The sequence below is a fragment of the Sus scrofa genome, chromosome 15 (genome assembly GCF_054392235.1).
Source record: "Sus scrofa isolate SSC_HxYL_T2T_F1_AM1 chromosome 15, Sscrofa_HxYL_maternal_Yorkshire_Landrace_v2.0, whole genome shotgun sequence".
Taxonomy (NCBI): domain Eukaryota; kingdom Metazoa; phylum Chordata; class Mammalia; order Artiodactyla; family Suidae; genus Sus; species Sus scrofa.
Genome location: NC_139397.1, coordinates 100,107,249 through 100,127,193, shown reverse-complemented (window position 1 = coordinate 100,127,193; position 19,945 = coordinate 100,107,249). Strand labels below are relative to the sequence as shown.

The following is a 19,945-nucleotide window of genomic DNA, read 5'->3' as shown; positions in this document are numbered from 1 at the left end:
GGCTTTGCTTAGTGGGTTAAGGATTTGGCGTTGCCATGAGCTGTGGTGTAGGTTGCAGACGTACCTCAGATCCCACGTTGTTATGGCTGTGGCATAGGCTGGCAACTGCAGCTCCGATTCAACCCCTAGCCTGGGAGCTTCCATATGCTTTGGATGTGGCCAGAGTCAAGTAATTTGTCTATGTCCTAGAGTGCGCTGCAGAGCAGGTTTTTGTTTTGTTTTGTCTTGTTTTGTTTTGCCGTGCCCACAGCATGTGGAAGTTCCCTTCTGTGCCACAAGAGAACTCCCAGAGCTAGGTTTTAAACCTAGGCAGTCAAGCTCTTAACCACAATGGCATGTCCCGGTGCTCTCAGTCGTAACATATTACATAGCCGCATAGTTTATCATTTTCATGGTAAGAATCAGGAGGAACATTAAAAAGAGAATCTGTTCTCATTTATCCTTGAATATTCTTTTATGTCTAATTATGAAGGAGTTCACATTTCAAGGAAGAAGAAAATTCTAACTTGATTTTCTGAAAAGCAAACATACATTTGCATACTTATTCACAGCAATGTGTTTGCTCATTGATTACTGATGAATAAACTTTGTGTTCTTACTTTGGTACTGGTGTACAGTAAATGCATTGAACACATGACATCACTTATAAAAGAATAAATAATTTAAAAAGCTTTCCTTCACAGAATACATCATATTGAACTGTCATTCACATTACCTTAAACTGAGTTATAAAGTTATTACCTAGTAGATGTCACATCAAAATGGAAATCGTTGCTTTTAATTTCTAGAGGAAAGCACCCTACATGTTTAAGCTGATGTATAGGGCATAATACCAAATCCTCCCCAAAACGGAGTCATTTGTTCAACTTTCTGACCTGCTCCAGCCTTGCGAATAAGGACAACATAGGATGACAAAAGGTTTCCAGCAGAAACGGATTTATAGTCAGAATCAGTTTCCTATGTTTTCATTCATTTTGAATGAATACAAAGAATAATCTTGCTGCTAATACGAATGCAGCAAACTGAGCCATTAAATTGACAGTGTGATCTATCCCACTTCACACTGCTTTATAAGCAAAATGTATCATTCTCAGGAGCTTTCTCCTGGTTAAATAATTGTAAGAAATATATCTCTTGCCATTACTTTTATTGATAAAACACAGCATGTTGTCTTAATTCATCCTTCCACTGCTCTATTTTATCATCTTCTACTGAGTGATTGGGATTCTGATCACCCTGTGTTCTGCTCTCAGATTGAAAGCCTCTATCTACTCATCTGTTATTCTTCACGAAGCAAAGCTCTGGTGTAACATCTGTTTTCTCACTGAATCTTCACCAGAGACTCAGATGCCAGCAAGCAATAACCCTGGGGTTCTCTTAGAAATCCTCGAGGGTCCCTGCTATGTCTGGGCTTGAAGCTAACAGAATTAATGGACAAAGTGCTGTTATTCGATTTTCATTTCTGAATTTGATTTGGGGTACATGAGCTTAGTGGAGTGCTGATAATGTTTTACTGGTCTCTGAAGCTAGTCATCACTTGATGAAAGGCTTAGAAGGCCGGATGCTTTAACTGCATATCTTAAATTTTATTCTTTCTCTTTTCCTCCATTGATGTTCAACTAAACTCACATTTTAGTTTAATCTTAGAACACAAAGAATGTTTGTATTGTCTCAATCATGTATTTTTAGGAAATTTTCCACTTCTAATAACAAATGATTATTTACAATTTCTAGACTTAATTTTTTGCATTTCTTGATGGAACGTGCTGAAAAAAACATTTACACACATTTCAAATTACAAGGAAAAGGTTATAAACGGATTTAAAACAGAAGCAGATTTTGGTCATGACAGAAGTCAAAAGAAATATAAAGCCTAGAAAATCTGCAGATATTGATTTTTATAACTAGTCATAACTTATATAAAGATGAACCATGTACTTTAAATTGGTTTATCTGTGTGCATTAACGTATAAACATATATACATGTAAATACTTAGACATAATATTCATATATATACACACACCGGTAACATATTCTTGCCTCCTTTGTCATAGATTAATTGACCATAGGTTTGTGCAAGAATATACAGTGGAGAAAAGACAGTCTCTTCAATATGTGGTGCCAGGAAAACTAGACAGCTAAACGTAAAAGAGGAAAAGAAAAGTGTTCTCCAACACCATACACAAAAATAAATTCAAAATAGATTAAAGACCTAAATGTAAGGCCAGATACTATAAAACTCTTAGAGAAAAACACATACAGAACACTCTCTGACATAAACTGCAACAATATCTTTTATGATTCACCTCCTAGAGTAATGAAAATAAAAACAAAAATAAATGGGACAAAATTAAACCTAAAACCTTTGGCACAGCAAAGGAAACCATCAAAAAATAAAATAAAATAAATAAAATGCAAAAAGCAGCCCACAGAATGGGAGAAAATATTTGCAAACAAAACAACTGACAAGGGACTAATCTCCAAATCACCAAACAACTGAATTTAAAAATGGGCAGAAGATCTAAATAGATATTTCTCCAAAGAAGATATACAGATGGCCAAAAACCACGAAAAGATGCTATACATCACTAATTATTAGAGAAATGCAAGTAAAAAATTACAATGAGGTACCACCTCACACCAGGCAGAATGGTCATCATTAATAAGTCTACAAATAACAAATGCTGGAGAGGGTGTGGAGAAAAGGGAACCACTGTTGGTGGGAATGTAAATAGAAAAAACCACTATGGAAAACAGTATGGAGGTTCCTCAGAAAACTAAATATAGAACTACCATATGCTCCAGCAACCCCACTCCTGGGCATATATCGGACAAAATTTTCATTCAAAAAGATGCATGCACCCCTATGTTCATTGCAGTGCTATTCACAATAGCCAAGACGTGGAAACAGCCTAAATGTCAGTAACACATGAATGGATTAAGAAGAAGTGGTACATATACAATGGGATACTGCTCAGCCATAAAAAAGAATGAAATAATACCATTTGCATCAACATGGATGGACAAGAGATTATCATACTAAGTGAGGTAAATCAGACAGAAAGAAACAAATATCATATGATAGCACTTACATGTGGAATTAACTTCAAAAACGATACAAATGAACATATTTATAAAACAGAAACAGACTCATAGATCTAGAAATTAAATTTATGGTTACCAAAGGGGAAACCTGCCAGGGACAGATAAATAGGTGTTTGGGATTAGCAGCTAGACACCACTATGTAAAATAGATTACTAACAAAGACCTGTATAGCAAGGAGAACTCTACTTAATATTCTGTAATAACCTATATGGGAAAAGAATCTGGAAAAGAATGGGTATATGATTTACAACATTGTAAACCAACTATACTCCAATACTTAAAAAAAAATTAGCCTTCTTCATTATACTAAACAATAACTGGTTTTTCAAAATATTTATTTGTCTAAAGCCCATGTAGCCTCATAAGTTTAAAAATTCCAGTATTAATCTGCCTGTGATCCTACCCTGGACATTTACTAATTTTAACACTGAAATTAAACCTCATTCTTCAAACTTACTCTATTTCCCTCACTGTGCTTTCAATTTTCACTAGCCTTTTCTTCTTTAGTTTACATTTTCCCCTGGGACAGAATTTGAAACCAAGCATAAAATGAAAACTGAACTCAAACTTATAATGTGTTTACACATAGGACCCACTCAATCTAGTCAAAACCAATCATCCATCCAGAAGGTCAAGAGGCATCATGGAGCCTAAAAAGGTGCCAGGCAGTGTTTCTCTCCATCTATCTCACTCACAGTAGCTCTGGTTTTCAATTATCCACCTCAGTGGTTTTTCTCATTGAAAAGAGTAACTGAGAGGTGACTTTATATTTAATAAGCATTTAATAAATGTTAGTCATAAGATTTTTTTTACAAATATATCAAAGAGAGTCATCCTGGTTCTTTGTGTAAAATCACTGATCAAGATCCAGGTATATGCCAAGTATAGGGAATACAAAGGTACATCGACTCCTTTTCAAAGTTTCAGAAAGCTAGGAAAGCATTAAATACTGCCTGAGCTTCTGGTCTTGTTTTTTTAAATCTTTAACTTAATGATATGAAGCAATATGACCTCTCATCAAAGTTTCCACTCATAATGCTTCCAGTATCCTCAAGCGAGATTAAACCAAATAAAAGTGCTGGACTGAAATAAAGATATTTAACAATAAAAAGTTTCTGAAATAAAAACAGATAAAATTATTTTAATGACAATTTTCTCATCTGTAGATCAGAAACATGAGAGACATAAAACTCACACAGATAATTCTTCTGTAGGTTACTATGAAGTGAGAAAGTCAGCTACCACAAGATATGAATGATACATGGAGGGTTTGGTTTATTGATTAATTCAATACATATTTATTGAGCATCTCTATGTGCTAGCTTTTGGTTGGTTAGAAAACGGAAAGCAAAAAAAGATGCAGTCTCTGCTTTCACAGAGCCTCCTGTCTAGTGGTAAATACATATATTCAGGCAGTTACAATCTAGTGTGGTATATTTTAATACTGAGTAATACGAAGTCCCATAGGAGCACACAACAGGATCTTATATGCCAAGGCTAAGGGGTCAGGAACAGCCTCAATAAAAAAGGATAAATGAAGGTTTGGGGAGTGAGAGAGAAGAGTGTTCCAGACAGAGGCAATAGATTGTGAACAGGCCCAGAATTAAAAAATGATGTTCTCTTCTGGGAACTGAACAGCCTTTCATCCAGCGGAAGCAGTACGGTGAGAGGAAGTTGTTGAATGACACTGTAGCTTCAGCAGCAATGCCACCGCTTCCTGAGGAGTGGGAAAGAGGGATATTAGTTATATAGGTCCATTAACATCCCTATTCTACAATTTCCACGTATAGAATACACTGTGTACATTTTTAGCTTTGAACAGCATACGTATATGTATTTGAGCGTAACACACACACACACACACACACACACACACACACAAGCAGGAAGAAAATATATCAACATGCTAACCATGCTGGATGATGGGGTTAGTGATGCTCTTTTTCTAAATTTACTGCTTTATACTCTTCTGTATTTTCAAAATTTTATATAATATCACACTTAAATAGCATACTTAATGGAAAAAGATTATTGTTTAAATGTAACATAACACCTGAATGTAACTACAAATGATGTTTCTGAAACTTTTTACAACTCCTCTGTTTCTAAAGGACACTTTCTACATAAGTGTTCTTCATTTTTTTTTTAATGAGACATTATTTGTATTTTGAGTCAGTTGAATTCAGTAACTAACTTTAGAACTGCATTCTTTATAAGAATAGAAGCAATATTAAGAAACACAGAAAAGTGTATATTTTAACCATGTTACCAACACAAAGAACACAATCCTTAAATTTAGTAAATATGTCTCATATATTTTAAAATATTTTTCATATATAATTGTCATACATATATTATTTGAATCCAACATAGCACAAATTATTTTGAAGGTGTTCTGTATATCCTGAGTATTGCTAAAATTCATGTCTTTCACAAACAACTTCTAAATTTCAATAACATAAATAGAAGTTAACATTTTTCTAATTCTAACAGTTTTCTGTTCATTAGTCACCCCCAAACAATGTTTTCCCCATTATTTACTTATAAATTCTATTTATCAAACTCAAATCCACAGGACCATCAAATGGTTTAGGAAACAAACTCATGTTTAACCTTGTGTGTATGGATATCACAGAAGATGCACATGGAATAAATGCATCTGGTGACAGCTGCAATAAAGATGGCAAGAGTGATGCATGTCCTCAAAAAGCAATAAAAATAAAAAGTGCTTTGTCCTCTTAGTTCCATTCCTCAGAGCTGAGTTTATGGCATTTTCCATAATTCCAGGCATGACTGTCAACACGGAAAGTGAATAATCTAGTCTTAGCTCACACACAGACCTTCAAAATCTTCTGGCATATTCAGCACATCAAAATTCATAACTTAATTTGTTTACTTCAAGGAAATTCACTTGATCAAATATGAAGTATCATATAGCAAATATTTTAAAAAAAGAAATAAAACCTAGCATGCCTGAATTATTAATTATTAGTTTACAGTTTAAGTCTTTACTTGGCAAAACAATTCACTTTTCAAAGATTGTTATAACAAGTCTTAGGCACAGCTAGAGCAAACATTTGTGTTTGTATTAAATCTGGCTACTTCCACATATGCTCACTGTGACTTCAGGAACAGAGCCACAGGGAGAAAGACCAGCAGTCATTCATTCACATTGTGCTGATAACAGTGATTTGGGCTGGTAGGCTAGCTGTGTAAAAAGAAACACTAATATTAATATTTATGACCTGCCTTTCTCTTGCCTGAAATCTACTGAAAACTTTATCATATTTATCTTTAGGCTATTTTTGTGAGGAACACAGTACCCATTTAAAAAAAGAAGGAGAAGAAAAAGTTAAGAAGATTTCTGTACTCCTGGTCACGTAGTGTAGTTCCAAGTAAGAAAAATAGCATTGGTATTTGAAGTTCCCAAATTGATATTCCCTGAATAGACAAGGAAACGTGTTCCAGTTATGTACTTTCTAGGTAGCTGCTACCAAATCAAAAGTATGACTTACAAATTGGAGATGGGAAGAAGACTGACCAGATCTAAAGGAGATTGATTGGATTTGCAACAACGCTCTGCTGTCCTATTCTCCCACAATAGGACACCTTTTGCTCCAGATCTTTAAAGTCTGGGGGAGAAAACAGAGCCATCGCTCAGTGACTGCATGATAATTGGAGAGGTCAAAGTGACCTGGGGTTTTATCTGCGTTATTTTCCTGCCTTGAAGTAGACCACTACTCAAACCATGTTGGGAATGGTACAAGCCACAAGTGTTGGGACAGGTGACTTTTAGTGACTGAATTTAATGATTCCAAACCCCTGTATTCAACTAATGTGCCTTAATGCTTAAGATCACATTTTGGGTTTTTTGTTTTGTTTTTTGTGGGGTATTTTCGGCTAAGCCCATGGCACATGCAAGTTCTGAGTCCAGGAGTTGCACTTGCACCACAGCAGCAACTTGAACCACAGCGGTGACAACTCCAGACCCTTAACCTACTGAGCCACCAGGAAAATCCTAATATTAAATTTTTGGTTGTAATCCTTGGAAACTGGAAAAAAAAAAAAAAACCTCCAAGAGTTGGTTCCCTCCTTTCTCTCTTGCTTCTTTCTTTCCTCCTTCCTTCCTTTTTGATTTTCTAAACTAAATAAATTTCACTCTTTTGTAAAATCTTTGGAACAATTTACCAAACAATCAAATTTTATGTTCAACAATTTAGCTTGCCTAATAAAATCTGTAAGTAGTAGAATGGGCACAAGGGCCATAGGAAGTGAGTTCAGTTGCTTTCAGATGGAGTGATGCAAGCTTCATCTGGTCATGAAGGTCACTTGTAAATAGAAAGATGCAGCCTAAAAATTATAAAATAACAAACTAGTTCAAGCAATGAATCAAAGAGAAATTTATAACGTACACAAGAGGCATGGGTTGTAGAAGTCACTCTAAAACATTTGTGTGCCTCAAAATAACCTAATGCATTTATGAAAATGCTTATTTCCATAGACCTGTCCCCAGAGATGGAGCACAGGAATCTTTTTTAACCAGCACCAAGGTAGCTCCGAAGTTTATTTGGTTTGACCACACTTCAGGAAACACAATGTTAAGAGTATATAGTCTACCCCCAAGAAAAATTTATAATGGTCATTTAAAAATGTTATTCAAAATTGTTCTATGCCCAGAATTTAGAAGAAGAGAAGGCAGAAAACAAGGAAGACAATAGCCTGCCTTCTTAAAAGGTTATGCTCCTATCCGTTGAATATGAACAATGGGAAGAAAAATAAGGCTGCATATAAGAAAACTTGGTAATTTGTATTATGTTTCATTCCTGATTTTGCCTTTCAATATCCTTTATACAGTATAAACTTTAAACAATGAGAATAACTTAGAAACAAAATTTACATCATATGTTTTTAATTCATATTCAGAAATGTCTCCAGTAATGAAAGAAAATATCGTAAAGTATTTCATTAGGACCTCATTCAATATTATGATAATTTAGAGTTCTACTTAGACATAGAAGGCTAAAAAGCCACCATGCTGAATCAGGTTGAACTGAACTGCCTCACTTGGGCTTCATGTTGGGTCACACTGTATAGTTGTGGAATTAATTACGTGATTTGGGTGAGGGTTTTTAAGAGTGTGGATTAGGTTGGGTTGGGGCCCTTAACAAGTGATATCTAGGGAAAAGTATTGACAACTCAAGAAGTCTGGTGGTTATCTAGTCAGCCTTGACCTCTAGATGAGCTGGGGGCATTAAATTTTAAAAACCAGATGACAATAATACCAAAGAATATGACAGAGAAAAAAAACTACTTTAGGAATTCTACACAAGAGATTAGCATACTTTGAAAGTATCTGTAGAATAAATAGTTTAAAATAGGCACTAAAAGATGGGATTTATTTATTTATTTATTTATTTATTTTTATTTTTATTTTTTATTATCAGGAACATTTATTTCTATAAGTTTACTCTTTTTTTAATTTTTTCCTGCTGTACAGCATGGGGATCAAGTTATTCTTACATGTATACATTTTTTCCCCCACCCTTTGTTCTGTTGCAATATGAGTATCTAGACATAGTTCTCAATACTACTCAGCAGGATCTCCTTGTAAATCTATTCTATGTTGTATCTGATAACCTCAAGCTCCCGATCCCTCCAACTCCCTCCCTTTCCCGTTGGGCAGCCACAAGTCTATTCTCCCAGTCCATGATTTTCTTTTCTGAGGAGATGTTCATTTGTGCTGGATATTAGATTCCAGTTATAAGTGATATCATATGGTATTTGTCTTTGTCTTTCTGGCTCATTTCACTCAGTATGAGATTCTCTAGTTCCATCCATGTTGCTGCAAATGGCATTATGTCATTCTTTTTTATGGCTGAGTAGTATTCCATTGTGTATATATACCACTTCTTCCGAATCCAATCATCTGTCGATGGACATTTGGATTGTTTCCATGTCCTGGCTATTGTGAATAGTGCTGCAATAAACATGCGGGTGCATGTGTCTCTTTTAAGTAGAGTTTTGTCCAGATATATGCCCAAGAGTGGGATTGCGGGGTCATATGGAAGTTCTATGTATAGATTTCGAAGGTATCTCCAAACTGTTCTCCATGGTGGCTGTACCAGTTTACATTCCCACTAACAGTGCAGGAGGGTTCCTTTTTCTCCACACCCTCTCCAGCACTTGTTATTTGTGGACTTATTAATGATGGCCATTCTGACTGGTGTGAGGTGGTATCTCATGGTAGTTTTGATTTGCATTTCTCTTATAATCAGCGATGTTGAGCATTTTTTCATGTGTTTGCTGGCCACCTGTATATAAAAGATGGAATTTAATAGAGGGATATCCACTATGAACATAGTATGAGTACCAGGGGTGGGACCAAAATAGTCTAAATAGACAGTTAGGAATTCCCATTGTGGCTCATTGGGTTAAGAACCCCACGTAGTCTTAGTGAGGATTCAAGTTCAATCCCTCGCCTTGCTCAGTGGGTTAAGGATCTGACATTGCCACTGCAGTGTAGGTCACAGATGCAGCTCAGATTCAGTGTTCCCATGGCTGTAGCACAGGCCTGTAGCTGCAGTTCCAATTCAACTCCTAGCCTGGGAACTTCCATATGCCACAGGAACACCATAAAAAGAAACAAAAAATAGATTTTTGGTGATTTCAAAATATCACGAAACAACATGACACCAAAAAAATCAGCCCAAATAAGAGCAGGCCTTGAAGTCCAGATCGATGGCAGCAATTACAAATTTATTTGAGGTTAAAATAAAGATTCAAACAGATGTTGCCAACATTGGATTTGTAATTCTTGTCATTATTCTGATACCACATAAATCCTCAAATATAGGCTCACAATCATGAAGAAAAAATTATTATGATAACAAGCAAATTTATTGCAAGTTGTCCTACCTGTCTATTTGGCTAATAGAATATTCATTCTCTTATATATGGTCCAGAGCTGGGAAGGAAATATTTCTATTCAAAATGAACTAACGAAGCTTTCTATATATTAGAGTGCATTTGTCCCTACAAGTACATCTACTTATACATGAGGGAATTTGAAAAGCTAGCGAGCATATCTACCCATTTCTGACAGAAAAATTATATAACTATGACATCTTGCATACAAATTCAAATGCTTAGTGCCAAGGCACTTGTATTTGAATTTCATGTGTTTGAAGAAATGAACACAGTGTTCACAGATTCTTTTTATGTTTTTAGAGAATAAAATGGATCATAAATCTATCCACATTCCTTAATTCTTACAGAAGAGATTCCTTGTAAAGATAAAGGTCTTTATTTTGTTTCAGAAGTTACCAAGCAAAGATTTTCATTTGCTTATAAACTATTACCAAATGTTGCAAGGTACTTTATAAATAAATGGCCCTAAGAGATACTGGATAAGGGGAAATAAGGGGAGAAATGTGAATAATCATACTTTGACCTATTCTAAAAGAATCCATAACAGACAAAGGGAAATTAGATACACACACATACACACACTCAAGCACACTATAAAGTAAAAGGTGACGAATATAAAAAGATGAACCAGGATGATGTACCAAAAAAGCATGGACTTTAAAGTCAACCAACACTGGATCTGATTTTCAGATTTGCCAACGTGACTTTGGACAAGTTACTTAACAGTGTGGTTTAATTCCTTTTTTTACCATAGAATGGTGCATATCATAGAATGGTGCATACCTTTTTTTTAACTATATAATAGTGCATATCTTAAATAATTGTTATGGTGACTAAATAAGTAATGTGTACCTCATGTAACTCAGTGCCAAGGCCCAAGAATCTGCTCTATAACAGTGACCACGATCATTATAATAAAATAACTAATAAAGTACCATGAAATTTCAGAGAAGGGAGAAATAATTTTAAGAAACATTATAGAGATAAAATTTATAAAATGTGTGGGAGGTTAAAACTTATTAGAGGTAAGGGTAAGGGAGGCAAGGTTGATGGAAGTTTTCAAAAGAAGTATGTTAGGAGTTTGCTTCATAGCGCAGCAGAAGCAAATCCAACTAGGAACCATGAGGTTGCAGGTTCAATCTCTGGCCTTGCTCAGCAGGTTAAAGATCCGGTGTTGCCATGCTCTGTGGTGTAGGTCACAGATGTGGCCTGGATCTAGCGTTGCTGTGGCTGTGGCTGTGGCAAAGGCCAACAGCTGTAGCTCCGATTAGACCTCTAGCCTGGGAACTTCCACATAATGTGTGTGCGGCCCTAAAAAGCGGAAAAAAAAAAAAGAAAGAAATATGTTAAAAGGTGGTGGTAGTGCCATTAATAAAAATAAAAACAAAGATGCAGGAGGATGAGAATATTAACCAATGATGGGAAATGCTGTTTACAAAAAAGGACATCTGTGTTCTTTATCCACCTTGCATTTAACTGGGTATTTTTCTGATGTTTAGAAATACGAAAAAACATGAAAGTCCTTTCCCCATGAGTCTGTTTTAAGCAATTTAAATTACATGTTCAGGGAGTTCCTGTTGGGCCTCAGCAGATTACAAACACAACTAGTATCCATGAGTATGCAGGTTCAACCCCTGACTTCACTCAGTGGGTTAAGGATCTAGCATTGTCATGGGCTGTGGTGTAGGTCAGACATGGCTTGGATCCCGCATTTCTGTAGCTGAGGTGTAGGTCAGCAGGTATAGCTCCAATTATACCCCTAGCCTGGGAATTTCCATATGCAGCAGGAGCGGCCCCTAAGGAGAAAATAAGCAAATAAATAAATTACATGTTCAGCAAAAGTACTTGAAACTATATGAGATATACATTTATAAAACTTTACCTGTGCAGGCTTCTCTGGATCATTTAGCTGGTTAAAAATTACTTGACTAGCTAAGGAAATGGCTGACAGATTTGAAAAATCTGGCTGTGGAAGAACAAATTTTATTATACCCATCAAACCAAAAATGAATACAAAATTTCAAAATCCTCCACGCTGAAAGAAAAAAAGAAAGTCTTCAAATATAAGATGATGTAAGTTTAGGTTGGAAGATGGTGATGTCCTCTATTAAATGAGAAGACCCTCAGAAAAACAGAAAAACCCTCAAGTGGTTTCACAGAGCACCAGTGGCTTTCAACTTGGTAACCTAAGGAATTCTGACAAAGGTAAATTAGCTGGGTAAAAGGATTTTTCTCTTCCTTGAGGGTGTGCTCTTGGTCTACGTCCAAATGCTTCATGTATTTTATATTCTTTAATTATTCTTCAGAGGAGATTAGCACAATATCTTAAAACTATTCAAAATATAAAGCTACTTTAAAATACTTCCTCCCCTGTGTTAGTAGAGAAAACATTGATGTCTAAACTAACCTTAGTAACACATTCAGGAAATAAATGAACTGACTGTGATTATATGAACAGTTTTTCCCCACAGGAAGTTGGCTAACTGGGTTGACTCGGCCAGGTCACAGCAAATAAAGGCAAACCCTATAGCAGACTATTTAACCTCCAGAAAAATCACCTTTTAAATAAAATACTGCATTTGTTTAGTCTTTGGACTTCATCCTAAAATAAATCTATGGTTTTCTTGTTTTTCAGCTTTCCTAAAAGGTAACATGCATAGCTCTTACTAACTGTAGTTTTCTGGTTAGAGTTCTGAAGCTGTCTAGAACCCTACCTCTTCCATACTTAAAAATGAAGTAATATAGTCACGAAGCACACATCCATAAAACTATGGGCTATAGCCCTTCAGCAAGTATTAAGCATCCTTTGGGAATGTAGCTCTACAGGAAAATTCTACCCAAGGAAAAAAAAAATCTCTTATCTCATGTAGTATGTTGAGGGGAGGTCTTTACATTTTAACATTCATTACTTCCTTTTTTAATACAGAAAATATTAAACAAAAATAAAACTGTCCACAATCCCATAGCATGCATAAACTCTGGTAATATTAAAAACAGAAAAAAAAAAACCCAGATGAATAATAGATGCAAATGGTAAGAAATTTCAAATACAACCGAAAAGTATAAAATTAAAAGTCTCCTTCTCATTCCAGTTCCAGCTTATGCAAGGGTGAACACTGTTAACAGTTTCTTGTACAACCTCCAAGTAAATACTTGGCATATCTAGTATACCAATCTTTAAAAATGTTTAGACTAAAGAATCATACAAAATATTCATCATGCATGTGTTTTGCATGTTTTACTTAATATATCTTGGAGATCTTTCCTAATGAGTATATATAAGAAACCTGTTCCATTTCTTAAAAAGAGCTAAGCAGTGTTCCAATGTGCATGGGTCACAATTAGTTAACAGTGTCCTCAACTGGTGGACATTTAGGCTAGGTCCAATTTTGGTTTTTTTTTATTTTAATTACAAATAGTGCTTCAGTAAACACATTGCACATAACTTGAAGAATGATCATAAGCTTATGTTCAGAAAAAGTTCTCTAAGAGCCAATTACCTGGACAAACAGTATTTTCATTTAAAGTTTCCATAGGTATTCCAAAAGATAAGACTGATTTATACTTCTAATATCTGCATGAAAATGACTGCTTCCTCCCACCTCATCAAACTCCCCCAGAAGATGTGAAGGTTCTAGCCCCCACTACTCCACTACCCATGATTATGACTTATTTGGAAACAGGATTTTTGCAGATGATCCAATTCAGATAAAGTCATTAGAGTTGTCCCTAATGCATTTTGAGTATGTCTTTAGAAAAGGGGGAAATTTAACAAGGGACAGGCACACATGGAGAACGTCATGTGAAGATGGAGGTGGTGATTGCGGTGATATCCTAGGGCAAGCCAAAGAATGCCAAAGATGTGATTGCCAGTGAACCAACAGAAGCTAGGGGAGAAGCATGAAACAGATCCTCCCTCACAGACCTCAGAGGAAACAAACACTGCCCACACTGTAAGCAGTTAGGATGAGAGGTCCTTGGAAAGAGAACCAGGCATGGCTTTCTTGGCAGAAGAGAAACCATTTTTGGCCCAAGCCATTTTGTGATCTAAGCCTGGCCACAATGCTTACCCTTGAACAAGTCTCAGTAATTAATTATATTAAGGAGACATGAATGCAGGAACAAATGACTATTATCAGGCAAGAGAAGTAACGACAGCAAAAATAGTATATCAGTTGTAAAGACTCCCAGTTCTGTTGCAATGGTAAAGATGAGCCTGAAGCACTCAACCACCAGATCAACTGGAAACTAAGGGATGATGATGTTGGCCTTTTCTGACCTTCATGACTTCAACCAATTAAAGCTTAGATTCTGCTCACTACCGAAACCCCTTCATGAATATGCATGTACTCTTAGCTTAAAACTTCCCCATCTTGCTATTCAGGGAGACAATGCTTTGGGGAAGATTCTCAGTCTTTTTCTCGCTTGGTCAAGTAATAAATCCTTCTTTCTCCTCATCCTTGACTTGGTTGTGTCTTTGGCTCAACACCCAACAAGAGGCAAACCCAATTTTCAGGTAAAAACACTATGATCTGAGGCTTTTAACACCTCCAGAACTGTGGGACAATAAGTTTTGGTTACTTTAAGCCACCCATTTTGTGGTAGGTGAAAATGATATCTTATTTTTGGTTTGCCCTTGATTTACTATTTATTGTCACCTACCCTCAAACTTTTTCATTTTATATCTCTCCCAACTCCTTAGTGTAATGTCTTCCATGCAACAAATATTAATAATAATTTTCTAAGTGAATAAATACATACTATATAGGTAGACTAGTAAAAGGACAATAAAATATATAGGTAAAATGGTAGATTATTGTTTTGATTGGCATTTCCTTGTTAGTGAAGTTGGACATGTGATTATATTATTATCGGTCCTTTAACTTTTTTTTTTGGCCTAAAGTTACTTCTTTATAGTCTATGCCTATTTTTCTACTGAATTATTCATTTTTTATTATTGATTTGACATGTCTATTGTAAACAAAAGAAATTATCAGATTGTTATATATGCTACAAATATATTCCCAGATTCCAATTTGTTTTTTAATTTAATGAAAGCACTTTATACTAATTCCTATGTATTATTGTAATATTTTTATGCTTTTATATAGCCAAATTAGTCAAACCTTTCCTGAAAGGCATTTGGAGTTTGCGTCTTATTTGGAAACATCTTTATACTATTAAATTATAAATACACACAAACCTATTTTATAGTTTTTACATATAAATTTTGATTTATGTATTCAATGGGACCATTTTTGTCAAAAAACATTTCATAAGATTCAGTATAATGACTTCTTTCTCAGTACAAGTGAAGTATTAAATCTGGTTTATTTTTGCTTAATAGTTATTCAGGTCCCAATACTATTTGATGAATAAACTATTTTTTCTCTAATGACTTTTAAACAAAACAAATATGATAAGTACTTAGATCAATTTCTGGGGCTTTTTATCTGTTTATTCTTTCTAATACATTTTATTTTTATAATTATAGAATTCATCACCCCTCATTATAGCTATGATAAAGAATATTCCTACATATTAGCATAAATGTATTATTGAAAATGAACTTCAGAATCAATCAGTCAATTCCCCTCTTCCCTTCCCAATTCCCTATCTAACAGAAAAGAAAAAAAGCATCTGGATTATGATTGAGTTCACACAAAATTTGTATCAATTATTGTTGGGATACTAATATGCTTATAAAATCGAGTCCCCTTACTCAAGAAAAAAATTATTCATTTCTCTATGAGTCTTTTAATTTCCCTCCAAATTATTTGGTTTCTTGATGTAGTACTTCTTATTTCTTCTTAGATTTATTTCTAGATATTTTTATGATAATCTTTTAATTAGCTTTATAAATGAGGTATTTTCCTGTCAACATGTTCTTATTAATGTTCATTGATTGAAAATTTATTGATTTGGATATAATGATTTTGTACGTGACCACCTTGCAGATTTTTAAAATTTATAGTGTTTTTTATGGTAATTCTCTTAAGTGCTTCAGGCCACAATCATATCATCTACAAATAATAATGTCTGTCTATTTTTCAATATTTACTTAATTGCATTACTTTGTACTTCTATAAAACACTAATAGGGCTGATAGATGTGCTCTTTTTCTTACTTTGGATACTAAAGGGATCCTTTTATCACGTCACCATTAAACCCTGATTCCAGGAAGGAAAAGGATAAATGCTAAACTAACATTTATGAGATTCTCAAATGCCACAAATTAGTTTTAAAACACTTGCCTCATATGGTTGCTATAAAAATAAAATTATGATACATGCAACAGGCCCGGGCCATAGTAAACATGTAATAAACCTTATATATTTGTCATTGTTGGAAAACTTTAGATGCTTTTAATAATCTTATGTTATTATTAAAGGAGAATACTATTTTTATTCAATATAAACTATTTGGAATCAAAATATTCAGGAATAATTAAATCATCATATATTTATTATGCCACTTTTATGAGAAAGACATCATTGCCTCTTCCACAAAGACTTTCTGATCCTGTCTCTTGACTACACTGTAGCTGCCCTGGATCAGGTTCTCACCACCCAAACTTCTAAATGACCTACTTTAGTCCACACTGCAAACATATCTATGCAGCTTAATATGTGCAAAGTATTGTTCTGAGTATTTTATGGACATTAACACTTAATTTTCATACTTTTATTTCCACTTTACACACAATGAAACTGAAACACTGAATTTAAGAAACTTTCCAAGGTCTTTCAGCCTGGAATTGGTCAAGATGTAAACCCAGGCTGTCTGATCCAAGGTTCACACTCACAACAAGCATTTCAAACCCATCAAAGTACAGTGTCCATACTTCTATTCTTCTCTACATACAGTATTTGATGTTGATTTTACCTCCTTCACAGCTGTTGCCTCATTTCTTATCTGTACTTTCCTTTCTAGTCCTTTATTGAGTGCCCTAAAATAAGCCCTGATTAAATTCTTTTAATTGACTGCAATTGTCTCCTAATTAGTTTACTAAACTCCTCGCTGCACACCATCCCCCTCATTTTGTCTGAAGTTCTTCTGCCAGTTTAATGTCTTCAAAGTAGTTTAAGCGCAAATTTCTTAATTTGGCATTTATAATGTCCTGTAAATCAAATTCCAATCCCCCCAATATCTCTATGTTTATTTTGTTTTTGTTCAAACTGAATGTTTCATGATCCCTCAAGAATACTCTGTATTTTACAAACTTTGATTCATTTTATGTACTATTTCCTCTACCTTGAGTGACCTCTCCTTATCGCTTTAGAAATTCTAAGCCATTTTTCAAGGACGCTTTCAAATGTTAACTACTTCAAGGAAACCTTTCTCAAGCCTCAGGCTAAAAGTGGTTTTGTCCCTCTTTTCATCATCTCAGAAATTTGAACTATGCTGGTGGCATGAATCACATTCTATTTTACAGATAGTTATGTGTATATACATGGTCACAGTTTGCACTGATGTGCTGATCAAATATTTGTAGAGAAAACTGTATTAAAGTATATTTAGGAAGGGCATTAAGAATGGGTTGAGTTTGGACCGGCAAAATAGATAAGGAGCATTTTAATAGAATGAGCAAAAACGGGGGAGAAGAGTAATGAAGTGAAACAACTAGGAAGGAAAACTTGTATAAAGGAGAAGCTGGAAATAAGGCAGAAAGGTAAAATGGGGTCAGACTATAGAAGACATTTAGTTACTCGTTAAATAATTTAATTTGATCTTGAACACAATGGAAGTCTTCTAAACATTTTGCATTTGGGAACGGAGTGCCTCAAAGTGGTGTCCTAAGAAGGTTAATATGGTGCAGGGTGTAGAATGGATTTGCAGGTGGGAAGACTGGAGGAAAAGGAATAACCAACAGTTGAACCAGAATGAAAATTCAATTATCTTTCTGGTTAAACTTGGATTGATTCATAGAAGTGATTGGCCAGAGTATATTACTGTATCAAAGAAATTGTCCCAAAGCAGCTACTTACCAGCAAAATCTTTCAGATCAAAAGGACACTGTCCCTCATGGCAAACTATTTTATAATCAAGTTTTCTCTAAGAGCGAGGAGAGACTTTCCAGGCCATATCTATTGTTAAAGGCCTGCACTTGTACAACTCTCTTCATTCCAATCCCTGGAAACACATTTCTGCAGCTCCTTAACGGGAAGGATAGAACCAATATTTATAGATGGATTATTAGCTTTCACATTTAATCTTTACCACAAGGCTACAATTTAGATACCATTTTTCCCATTTTACAGTTGTGGCACATTTTGCAAGGAAATATAATTGGTGTGAAGCAAGAACAAAATTTTGATTTCAGGTTTGGCTACTAAAAGTCTCATCCCATTTCAATTTCACTAGGCACTCTCCAACGCTTAGGTACAGTGGATACTATGTTTGATGGAATTTTCATAAGAAGTTCTATAGGACACTGACTCCAGAGAAATGGCCCATCATGAACAATTTAGCAAAGGCTTACTCATTACTTGCAGAATAAAAAGTGAGTAAATTAATATGTTCTATTTCACTTAAAGTGTTCTAATTCACTTCCTTATGGCTAGAGAAAAGCAAAAAAAGGTGGCACTTTACCAAATTTGTTTTTGTTTTTGTTTTTAGGGCTGCCCCCCATGGCACATGGAGGTTCCCAAGCTAGAGGTCGAATGTGAGCTGTAGCTGCTGGCCTACACCACAGCCACAGCAACACAGGGTCCAAGCTGCATCTGCAACCTATACCACAGCTCAAGGCAACACCGGATCCTTAACCCACTGAGCGAGGCCAGGGATGGTACCTGTGTCCTCATGGATGCTAGTCAGATTCGTGTGCTGAGCCATGATGGAAACTCCCAGCACTTTAGTAATTTTTTAAAAACTCCCTTTGAGTAATTCATCCTCAAAAATCCAAATTATTGGAGTTCCCATTATGGTGCAGCAGACTAGTATCCATGAGGATGGGGTTCCATCCCTGGCCTCACTCAGTGGGTCAGGGATCTGCAGGCATTGCCGTGAGCTGTGGTGTATGTCGCAGACACCACTAGGATCTTGCATTGCTGTGGCTGTGGTGTAGGCCAGCAGCTATAGCTCCAATTAGACCTCTAGCCTGGGAACTTCCATATGCCATGGGTGAGGCCCTAAAAAAAGCAAAAAAAAAAAAAAAAATCTGAATTATTTATTTCCAGTTAGTTTAGACACCCAAACTTTGAAAAATGAAGTTTTCACACAGGGTGTAGCACAGTTTTTTTATAAAGTCTTAAAGATCTCTATAGTTACCGAGAGTTCTGTTACAGTATGACCTCCACAGGAGCTAGCCTTCAAGTTGGACCCCAGTGAGCCTGGCTTTCTGGCATTCACACCCTTGCAGAGTCCCCTCTCACACTGTATGAGGAAAGTCTTATGAACAACAGAATGAACAGGTAAGTACTCCAAGACTAGGTCACAGGAATACTGTGGATCTGCCTCTCTCTCTGGGATCACTTGCTCTGTAGAAAACATGAATCCTACATGGTGAAGAGCTGAGGTTTCTTGCTAACAAACACATGAGCAACCTTGCAAGTAAATCCTTCAGCCCAAGCAAGCCTTTAAATGACTGATGCCCCTGTTGACATCTAGACTATAACTTCATGACAGATGCCAAGCCAATCCACCCAGGTGAGCCATTTCAGAATTCCTGACCTATAAAAAGAGAGAATTTCCCAGGGGGTCTCCTTAATCTGCTTTAATTCTTAGAAACACAGAATTGTTGAAAGTTAGGAATATTATAAGGTTTAAGAGTACTGTTTAATACTTCATAGATTATGTGTGTGTGTGTGTGTGTGTGTGTGTGTACAGGATTGGCAACATAATTTGCAGAGCACAATGTGAAATGAAAGTATGAGCCCTCTTGTTCAATAATTACTAATATTTTTAAAATG

At 35.5% G+C, this 19,945-nt stretch overlaps 1 long non-coding RNA gene across 1 annotated transcript in view; it reads right to left on the bottom strand.

The window, feature by feature from the left end:
• Nucleotides 1–1,666: 1,666 nt before the first annotated feature.
• The window catches only part of LOC146396022 (uncharacterized), a 170,895-nt gene continuing 152,616 nt past the window's right edge, over nt 1,667–19,945 (bottom strand). The window contains exon 3 of the long non-coding RNA XR_014829860.1: nt 1,667–4,824. This is a non-coding gene — a long non-coding RNA (uncharacterized LOC146396022). The remainder of the gene's footprint in view (nt 4,825–19,945) is intronic.